An 11,434-nucleotide genomic window follows, 5' to 3' on the forward strand; every position below is an offset into this window, starting at 1 on the left:
GTATGAGAGTTGGGACCGGGATAGGCTCTGGAGGAGGTGAACGAACCAACAACTCAAACCAGTCATCCTTCACTGGCACCGAAGAGAGAGAGAACCAATCACAGACAGCATCCTATGGCCTGAGACAGGTGGCATGTGACCAAACAAAGTGCCACACTACTTTCTGTGGAAGTAACATTCTTCTTTACCAGCTGCTGCAAAGCCAAGTAACACTCTTCTTTACCAGCTGCTGCAAAGCCAAGTAACATTCTTCTTTACCAGCTGCTGCAAAGCCAATAACATTCTTCTTTACCAGCTGCTGCAAAGCCAATAACATTCTTCTTTACCAGCTGCTGCAAAGCCAAGTAACACTCTTCTTTACCAGCTGCTGCAAAGCCAATAACATTCTTCTTTACCAGCTGCTGCAAAGCCAATAACATTCTTCTTTACCAGATGCTGCAAAGCCAATAACATTCTTCTTTACCAGCTGCTGCAAAGCCAAGTAACACTCTTCTTTACCAGCTGCTGCAAAGCCAATAACATTCTTCTTTACCAGCTGCTGCAAAGCCAATAACATTCTTCTTTACCAGCTGCTGCAAAGCCAATAACATTCTTCTTTACCAGCTGCTGCAAAGCCAAGTAACATTCTTCTTTACCAGCTGCTGCAAAGCCAAGTAACATTATTCTTTACCAGCTGCTGCAAAGCCAATAACATTCTTCTTTACCAGCTCCTGCAAAGCCAAGTGTGAACACAATGGGGCCAGGACAAGACATCCATAGCTGAGCAAAGTACTTCAGAGGAAGAAACAGACAATATCAAGCTGTGGTTATTATAAGAGAAGCGTGGGGGGGAGGGGGGTGTCATGATATCCTCACAGCGAGAAAGTTCCACACTTGAAAGTTTAGACTTTTATAATTTACAAAAAGTTAGAACCATTCTTCTTCTGCTGCTGTAGTGTCGTAGAGTTATTTTAAGCCTTCTGCCATTTACCACACGGAACAGTGGATGTCTTGGGATTGACGAGATCCCACAGGAAGTCACATAGATTTTTCACAGGCTCAGCGGCTGCTGTGGCTAATAATGTAACATTGTCCTCAGGAACCAAAGCAAAGCCACATATTGCAGCAGACATTTCGAGTTGAAAACGCAACACAGCAGCTTGTTAAGTCTGGCGTTGTCTCTTGAAAAACAAGGTCAGTCCCTGGGTGAGGAGGGCTCTCCTTCAAGCTACTCTTCCTGTATGTGCTTGGGGTTTCTCAGGAACCAAAGCAAAGCCACATTCCTTCAGACATTTCAAGGAGCGGGTCGTGGTCCATCAGCACAAACCATCAGTCCTGGTCCCTCAAGCCTGCTCATCCTATCCCCCAGGATGGTGGCTGTATCCTGCTCTACTTCCTGCTTCATCGTCTGGATCTCCTCCAGCAAGGCCAGTCTCTGGCCCCGTCCAAGGCTGTCTGTTGGGCCTCCACCCGCTCCCTCCTCGCTCTCAGGCTCCGGCCCAGGGACCTCCACTGCTGCTGCAGCCGAGATACACTTTGGTCCACCAGCCACAGCTTTGTCAGGGTCTGGAGCATGAATTTGGGGAAAGTTACTGGAGGTGAGGGGGGTAGTGGGGGTGAGGGTTCAACAGGACGAACCAGACATCCTTCTCTCTCTGAGATCTTCTGCCCCTACCACCTCCACCTCCACCTCCACCTCAGCAGGAACATCAACAGCTGCTGAAGGTGTTGAGATCAATCATCATTACAGTAAAAAGGCTGTGATTAAAGATAAGAAAGATGATGGGACAAGACAAGCGTCTTAGGGTCCTTGATGATGGGTCTTAGGGTCCTTGATGATGGGTCTTAGGGTCCTTGAAAAGCTCCTAATATAAAACCCATGTATTATCATTATGAAGACAGCAGCTGAGGCCATGAGCAGATACAAATAAAGGACTGTGTTTTGGGCTGTACAGTACTTCAACATTTCATTGCACTGTACTGTGGTACAGCGACCAGCAGGTGGCAACATTGAGCTGAGAGCCGAGAGAGCAAGTTTGTCTTGTAATTCCAAATGTCCTGAAATTCACAGTTCAGATGCAGATTAGGAGGATCGATAAACAAATCAAATTTTATTAGTCACATGCGCAGAATACAATATAAAATATACCTTACAGTGAAATGCTTACTTACGAGCCCCTAACCAACAACGCAGTTTAAAAAAACCCAGATTAGAATAAGAGAAGTAAAAGGTAATTAAAGAGCAGAAGTAAAATAACAATATATACAGGGGGTACCGATACAGAGTCAATGTACAGGGGCACCGGTTAGTTGAGGTACTATGTAGATGTAGGTAGAGTTATTAAAGTGACTATGCATAGATGGCAACAGAGAGTAGCAGTGGTGTAAAGAGGGGGAGAGGGGTGGGGGGTCAATGCAAATAGTCTCCCCAGCCATTTGACTAGATGTTCAGGAGTCTTATGGCTTGGGAGTAGAAGCTGTTTAGAAGCCTCTTGTACCTTAACTTGGCGCTCCGGTTACCGCTTGCCATGCGGTAGCAGAGAGAACAGTCTATGACTAGGGTGGCTGGAGTCATTGACAATTTTTAGGGCCTTCCTCTGACCAGCCCAGTGAACTGGTCTGAGGATCTGAGGACAAGTCCTCAACCCCTCAGATCAGGAGGATAGATAAACAAGCCCCTCAAGTCCTCAGATCAGGAGGATAGATAAACAAGCCCCTCAAGTCCTCAACTCCTCAGATCAGGAGGATAGATAAACAAGCCCCTCAACTCCTCAGATCAGGAGGATAGATAAACAAGCCCCTCAAGCTCCTCAACTCCTCAGATCAGGAGGATAGATAAACAAGCCCATCAAGTCCTCAACTCCTCAGATCAGGAGGATAGATAAACAAGCCCATCAAGTCCTCAACTCCTCAGATCAGGAGGATAGATAAACAAGCCCATCAAGTCCTCAAGTCCTCAGATCAGGAGGATAGATAAACAAGCCCATCAAGTCCTCAACTCCTCAGATCAGGAGGATAGATAAACAAGCCCATCAAGTCCTCAACTCCTCAGATCAGGAGGATAGATAAACAAGCCCATCAAGTCCTCAACTCCTCAGATCAGGAGGATAGATAAACAAGCCCCTCAACTCCTCAGATCAGGAGGATAGATAAACAAGCCCCTCAAGTCCTCAACTCCTCAGATCAGGAGGATAGATAAACAAGCCCCTCAAGTCCTCAGATCAGGAGGATAGATAAACAAGCCCATCAAGTCCTCAACTCCTCAGATCAGGAGGATAGATAAACAAGCCCCTCAAGTCCTCAACTCCTCAGATCAGGAGGATAGATAAACAAGCTCCTCAACTCCTCAACTCCTCAGATCAGGAGGATAGATAAACAAGCCCCTCAACTCCTCAGATCAGGAGGATAGATAAACAAGCCCCTCAAGTCCTCAACTCCTCAGATCAGGAGGATAGATAAACAAGCCCCTCAAGTCCTCAGATCAGGAGGAGAGATAAACAAGCTCCTCTAGTCCTCTTCCATCTGCAGAACAAACCTCCTCAAGAGAACACATGTTCAGAACAGCACGATTCTACTGCACATCACTGAGATGCTGACAAGATGCTGACTCTCAACTACCAGGGAAGGAGGGTCTGAATGGGCTTTCATGCTGAGAACGGTAGTGAGAGGTAGGCTACTGAGAGCCAAGTCAACAGAATGCATGTTCATAACAGCATGCTTTTACAAAAGACTGCAAACTTGCAACTAAAAGAAAATTAGGTTTATTTTAATAGGCTTCAATACTGAGCACGGAAGCTAAAAGCAACCAGGCGATACACCTTTCCTATTACTGAAGTGTCTCATGTGCAAATGGAGGAGATCATACAGTTCATTTCCCTGGACGCCACACAGAAACACACACTACCCTCGAGTTCCAGACTCTTTGGCTCACTGGACTGGTTGACCATCACACAGTGTTCAGCTCACTGGACTGGTTGACCATCACACAGTGTTCAGCTCACTGGACTGGTTGACTATCACACAGTGTTCAGCTCACTGGACTGGTTGTCCATCACACAGTGTTCAGCTCACTGGACTGGTTGTCCATCACACAGTGTTCAGCTCACTGGACTGGTTGACCATCAAACAGTGTTCAGCTCACTGGACTGGTTGACCATCACACAGTGTTCAGCTCACTGGACTGGTTGTCCATCACACAGTGTTCAGCTCACTGGACTGGTTGTCCATCACACAGTGTTCAGCTCACTGGACTGGTTGACCATCACACAGTGTTCAGCTCACTGGACTGGTTGTCCATCACACAGTGTTCAGCTCACTGGACTGGTTGGCCATCACACAGTGTTCAGCTCACTGGACTGGTTGACTATCACACAGTGTTCAGCTCACTGGACTGGTTGACCATCACACAGTGTTCAGCTCACTGGACTGGTTGACTATCACACAGTGTTCAGCTCACTGGACTGGTTGACCATCACACAGTGTTCAGCTCACTGGACTGGTTGACCATCACACAGTGTTCAGCTCACTGGACTGGTTGACTATCACACAGTGTTCAGCTCACTGGACTGGTTGTCCATCACAGTGTTCAGCTCACTGGACTGGTTGGCCATCACAGTGTTCAGCTCACTGGACTGGTTGGCCATCACACAGTGTTCAGCTCACTGGACTGGTTGTCCATCACACAGTGTTCAGCTCACTGGACTGGTTGACCATCACAGTGTTCAGCTCACTGGACTGGTTGACCATCACACAGTGTTCAGCTCACTGGACTGGTTGACTATCACACAGTGTTCAGCTCACTGGACTGGTTGACCATCACACAGTGTTCAGCTCACTGGACTGGTTGGCCATCACACAGTGTTCAGCTCACTGGACTGGTTGTCCATCACACAGTGTTCAGCTCACTGGACTGGTTGACCATCACAGTGTTCAGCTCACTGGACTGGTTGACCATCACACAGTGTTCAGCTCACTGGACTGGTTGACTATCACACAGTGTTCAGCTCACTGGACTGGTTGTCCATCACAGTGTTCAGCTCACTGGACTGGTTGGCCATCACAGTGTTCAGCTCACTGGACTGGTTGGCCATCACAGTGTTCAGCTCACTGGACTGGTTGTCCATCACACAGTGTTCAGCTCACTGGACTGGTTGACCATCACAGTGTTCAGCTCACTGGACTGGTTGACCATCACACAGTGTTCAGCTCACTGGACTGGTTGACTATCACACAGTGTTCAGCTCACTGGACTGGTTGACCATCACACAGTGTTCAGCTCACTGGACTGGTTGACAATCACACAGTGTTCAGCTCACTGGACTGGTTGTCCATCACACAGTGTTCAGCTCACTGGACTGGTTGTCCATCACACAGTGTTCAGCTCACTGGACTGGTTGTCCATCACACAGTGTTCAGCTCACTGGACTGGTTGTCCATCACACAGTGTTCAGCTCACTGGACTGGTTGACCATCACACAGTGTTCAGCTCACTGGACTGGTTGTCCATCACACAGTGTTCAGCTCACTGGACTGGTTGTCCATCACACAGTGTTCAGCTCACTGGACTGGTTGACTATCACACAGTGTTCAGCTCACTGGACTGGTTGACTATCACACAGTGTTCAGCTCACTGGACTGGTTGGCCATCACACAGTGTTCAGCTCACTGGACTGGTTGACCATCACAGTGTGTTCAGCTCACTGGACTGGTTGACCATCACACTGTGTTCAGCTCACTGGACTGGTTGTCCATCACACAGTGTTCAGCTCACTGGACTGGTTGTCCATCACACAGTGTTCAGCTCACTGGACTGGTTGTCCATCACACTATTCAGCTCAATGGGTCTGTATCCCAAATAACACCCTAGTCTCTATGTCGTGCACTACATAAAACTATATGCATTAAATCCCACTATATATACCCTATTACACCATATATCCACTCTATACCACTCTCTTCCCTCTCTGTCACTTCCTCTTTCCAGCTTGCTTGCTCTCTACTCTCCCTCTCTCACACACACATCATCACTCTCTCTCCCTCTCTCACCATCTGTCTCTCTCTCTCTATCTTGATCTCTCTCACCATCTGTCTCTCTCTTGATCTCTCTCACCCCATCTCTCTCTCTACCTCTGAATCTCTCTCTCCGCATCTGTCTGTCTCTCTACCTCTGGATCTCTCTCTCCCCATCTGTCTGTCTCTCCCTATATCGGTCTCTCTCTGTCCCTCGCTCTCTTTGGGTACAGTGGCGTGGCCTCAGGAGTTCATTCAGAGGTCTCTTTGTGAAACTACCTGGAGAGAGACGGATACCTCTAATAAGCTTTTCTACTGTAGTCAGTTGTGTTGTAGCGTGGCAGTCCATCCTACTCAGTCTACTGTAGTTGGTTCTAGAGTGGCAGGCCATTCTACTCAGTCTACTGTAGTTGGTTCTAGAGTGGCAGGCCATTCTACTCAGTCTACTGTAGTTGGTTCTAGAGTGGCAGGCCATTCTACTCAGTCTACTGTAGATGGTTATAGAGTGGCAGGCCATTCTACTCAGTCTACTGTAGTTGGTTCTAGAGTGGCAGGCCATTCTACTCAGTCTACTCTAGTTGGTTCTAGAGTGGCAGGCCATTCTACTCAGAGTCTACTGTAGTTGGTTCTAGAGTGGCAGGCCATTCTACTCAGAGTCTACTGTAGTTGGTTCTAGAGTGGCAGGCCATTCTACTCAGTCTACTCTAGTTGGTTCTAGAGTGGCAGGCCATTCTACTCAGAGTCTACTCTAGTTGGTTCTAGAGTGGCAGGCCATCCTACTCAGTCTACTCTAGTTGGTTCTAGAGTGGCAGGCCATTCTAATCAGAGTCTACTCTAGTTGGTTCTAGAGTGGCAGGCCATTCTACTCAGAGTCTACTCTAGTTGGTTCTAGAGTGGCAGGCCATTCTACTCAGAGTCTACTGTAGTTGGTTCTAGAGTGGCAGGCCATCCTACTCAGTCTACTGTAGTTGGTTCTAGAGTGGCAGGCCATTCTACTCAGTCTACTGTAGTTGGTTCTAGAGTGGCAGGCCATTCTACTCAGTCTACTGTAGTTGGTTCTAGAGTGGCAGGCCATTCTACTCAGTCTACTGTAGATGGTTATAGAGTGGCAGGCCATTCTACTCAGTCTACTGTAGTTGGTTCTAGAGTGGCAGGCCATTCTACTCAGAGTCTACTGTAGTTGGTTCTAGAGTGGCAGGCCATTCTACTCAGAGTCTACTCTAGTTGGTTCTAGAGTGGCAGGCCATCCTACTCAGAGTCTACTCTAGTTGGTTCTAGAGTGGCAGGCCATCCTACTCAGTCTACTGTAGTTGGTTCTAGAGTGGCAGGCCATTCTACTCAGTCTACTCTAGTTGGTTCTAGAGTGGCAGGCCATGCTACTCAGTCTACTCTAGCTGGTTCTAGAGTGGCAGGCCATCCTACTCAGAGTCTACTCTAGTTGGTTCTAGAGTGGCAGGCCATTCTACTCAGTCTACTCTAGTTGGTTCTAGAGTGGCAGGCCATCCTACTCAGAGTCTACTCTAGTTGGTTCTAGAGTGGCAGGACATCCTACTCAGAGTCTACTGTAGTTGGTTCTAGAGTGGCAGGCCATTCTAATCAGAGTCTACTCTAGTTGGTTCTAGAGTGGCAGGCCATTCTACTCAGTCTACTCTAGTTGGTTCTAGAGTGGCAGGCCATCCTACTCAGAGTCTACTCTAGTTGGTTCTAGAGTGGCAGGCCATTCTACTCAGTCTACTCTAGTTGGTTCTAGAGTGGCAGGCCATTCTACTCAGTCTACTCTAGTTGGTTCTAGAGTGGCAGGCCATCCTACTCAGAGTCTACTCTAGTTGGTTCTAGAGTGGCAGGCCATCCTACTCAGAGTCTACTGTAGTTGGTTCTAGAGTGGCAGGCCATTCTAATCAGAGTCTACTCTAGTTGGTTCTAGAGTGGCAGGCCATTCTACTCAGAGTCTACTCTAGTTGGTTCTAGAGTGGCAGGCCATTCTACTCAGTCTACTCTAGTTGGTTCTAGAGTGGCAGGCCATCCTACTCAGAGTCTACTCTAGCTGGTTCTAGAGTGGCAGGCCATTCTACTCAGAGTCTACTGTAGTTGGTTCTAGAGTGGCAGGCCATCCTACTCAGAGTCTACTCTAGTTGGTTCTAGAGTGGCAGGCCATTCTACTCAGTCTACTGTAGTTGGTTCTAGAGTGGCAGGCCATTCTACTCAGAGTCTACTCTAGTTGGTTCTAGAGTGGCAGGCCATTCTACTCAGAGTCTACTCTAGTTGGTTCTAGAGTGGCAGGCCATTCTACTCAGAGTCTACTGTAGTTGGTTCTAGAGTGGCAGGCCATCCTACTCAGTCTACTGTAGTTGGTTCTAGAGTGGCAGGCCATTCTACTCAGAGTCTACTCTAGTTGGTTCTAGAGTGGCAGGCCATCCTACTCAGTCTACTCTAGTTGGTTCTAGAGTGGCAGGCCATTCTACTCAGAGTCTACTGTAGTTGGTTCTAGAGTGGCAGGCCATTCTACTCAGAGTCTACTCTAGTTGGTTCTAGAGTGGCAGGCCATTCTACTCAGAGTCTACTGTAGTTGGTTCTAGAGTGGCAGGCCATCCTACTCAGAGTCTACTCTAGTTGGTTCTAGAGTGGCAGGCCATTCTACTCAGAGTCTACTGTAGTTGGTTCTAGAGTGGCAGGCCATTCTACTCAGTCTACTCTAGTTGGTTATAGAGTGGCAGTAAATGTCTCAAGAGAAATTAAACAAATAGAGAAGATATGTTACAGACTCAGAGTGACATGACAGATCATCTGACCAGGCCTCAGTGAGGTAAGGTCACAGGTCATGCATACTGTAGCCAAGTAGAAATGCATTTGACTTGGAACAGAAGTATTCAGGGGTTGATGCGGGACAGGGGGAGGGGTTAAAGGCCCTGTCTGAGGCCTGATTGGATACCTGAAAACGGTGCAGGATTGGGATTGGAGGGCACAGTGGTGGAGGTGGAAGAGACAGGTTAAACCATGACAACAGATTAGGAGTCCTCACTCCATGTCTCCTTCACTTGTGCGACACTTGAAGAGGCAGACTGGGAAGTGGTCACCATGTGACTGTAAGGGAAAATGGCTTCATTTACAAACTAAGACACCAACATACATCCTCAACAAACACTTGTTTTCTCTATTGAGACTAACATAACTTAGTGGAGCGGCGAGTTAAGGAAGTAAAAACCGACTCGTGTATGAAACCAGCTCTTGCATGACTGAGGGAGTTAGCGGGTCTACAGCTGTGCAGCAGGATCATCTGTAGACAGCACACAGTAGAAGGTGCAGGATGAGATCGGCATCAGCACGGCAAAGCAAGGATTCAGCAATAACGTGGCAGAGAACGTGGCAGAGAACATACTGTGCATGGAGAGTCAGAGAGAGAGAGCGAGAGCCTGGAAATGACAGAGGAAGAGCAGTAGAATAAAGACAGGGACAGTCCATGAGGAATCTCTTTGTGGTCCTCTGTAACTCAGTTGGTAGAGCATGATGCTTGTAACGCCAGGGTTCTGGGTTCGTGTCCCGGGACCACCCATACGTAAAAGTCGCTTTGGATTAAAAGCGTCTGCTAAACGGCATATATTATTATATATTAGAATGAAGTTTAACGATAACGTGGTAGAAACATTCTGTACGTGGAGCATCGTCGGAGAGCCGCTTACTACAGTATGACAGAGAACGTTCAGCAGACAGACACTGTGACTGTACATCTTCTCAGGTCCTTATGAGGTCAGCTACATGGTAAGAAGGAGAACCATCCTCCCAGTCAGTCAGGTCAGGTAGACAAGCGTGGAGCGTCGTAGACTGAGTCTAGTACGACAGGAGGAAGTGCAGCACATAGACAGACACTGACTCCACATCTCTTCAGTTCATCCTCAGAGTTATTCAGGTTAGGTATGAGGTCATCTCCAGGATACAACAGAACCATCCTCAGAGTTATTCAGGTTAGGTATGAGGTCATCTCCAGGATGAAAACAGAACCATCCTCAGAGTTATTCAGGTTAGGTATGAGGTCATCTCCAGGATGAAAACAGAACCATCCTCAGAGTTATTCAGGTTAGGTATGAGGTCATCTCCAGGATGAAAACAGAACCATCCTCAGAGTTATTCAGGTTAGGTATGAGGTCAGCTCTAGGACACAACAGAACCATCCTCAGAGTTATTCAGGTTAGGTATGAGGTCATCTCCAGGATGAAAACAGAACCGTCCTCAGAGTTATTCAGGTTAGGTATGAGGTCATCTCCAGGATCGAACCACCCAGAGACGGGGGGGCACTCCGGTGCAGCCCCCGAGTTATTCAGGTTAGGTATGAGGTCACCCGGTGCGCCTCCCGAGCGGGATGAGGCAGCCGGACCCAGAACCATCCCGGTCGGGGAGAGGCCTCCGGTGCGACCGTCCTCAGGTTCAGGGTATGAGGTCATCTCCAGGATGAAAACAGAACCATCCTCAGAGTTATTCAGGTTAGGTATGAGGTCATCTCCAGGATGAAAACAGAACCATCCTCAGAGTTATTCAGGTTAGGTATGAGGCCTCCGGATGCGCCTCCCAGGATGAAAACAGAACCGTCCTCAGAGTTATTCAGGTTAGGTACTGTACATGAGCTGAATACATTATCTACAGCCAACCTGTGCTGTACTGACTGGCTGACCAGGGTTAAGGGTTTAGTGTTGAGACAGTGTGAGAGTGGTAGCAGAACAGTTAGGTGGCAGATGGGGCTGCCAGAGCCCACAGGGAGTAAGACAGTGAATCTGTTTTGTGTGGTTACAATTAATCAGTGGCTTGTGCCCTGCCTTCCGTACGTTGTCAGTCGCAATAAAAAACAGATGTTACATCTGGAGCGGTTACATAACGGAGAGAGTGTCCCAGATGAGAAGGCCGAGAGGATGATGACGAGAAGGAGAGGAGGAGAGGAGAGAAGAGGAGAGGAGGAGAGGAGACAAGAGGAGAGGAGGAGAGGAGGACTTAGCTAGCACATCTTAGAAGTTGAGAAGAGGCCAGTACAGAGATGGTAAATAAAACCTGGAGTAGGCCAGTACAGTCACTGTAACTGAAGGTAATGTTAAGACAGAGGTGGGTGGTTGACATGGTCCTGAAGGTACTGTTAAGACAGAGGTGGGTGGTTGACATGGTCCTGAAGGTAATGTTAAGACAGAGGTGGGTGGTTGACATGGTCCTGAAGGTAATGTTAAGACAGAGGTGGGTAGTTGATATGGTCCTGAAGGTAATGTTAAGACAGAGGTGGGGGGTTGACATGGTCCTGAAGGTAATGTTAAGACAGAGGTGGGGGGTTGACATGGTCCTGAAGGTAATGTTAAGACAGAGGTGGGGGGTTGACATGGTCCTGAAGGTAATGTTAAGACAGAGGTGGGGGGTTGACATGGTCCTGAAGGTACTGTTAAGACAGAGGTGGGGGGTTGACATGGTCCTGAAG

At 48.0% G+C, this 11,434-nt stretch overlaps 1 protein-coding gene across 7 annotated transcripts in view; it reads right to left on the reverse strand.

Moving 5' to 3' along the window:
• The window catches only part of epb41a (erythrocyte membrane protein band 4.1a), a 113,000-nt gene that overhangs the window by 48,639 nt on the left and 52,927 nt on the right, over window positions 1-11,434 (reverse strand). The gene's annotated exons all lie outside the window — the stretch shown is intronic.

This window comes from Salmo salar, chromosome 14, assembly GCF_965601325.2.
Source record: "Salmo salar chromosome 14, fSalSal1, whole genome shotgun sequence".
NCBI lineage: Eukaryota > Metazoa > Chordata > Actinopteri > Salmoniformes > Salmonidae > Salmo > Salmo salar.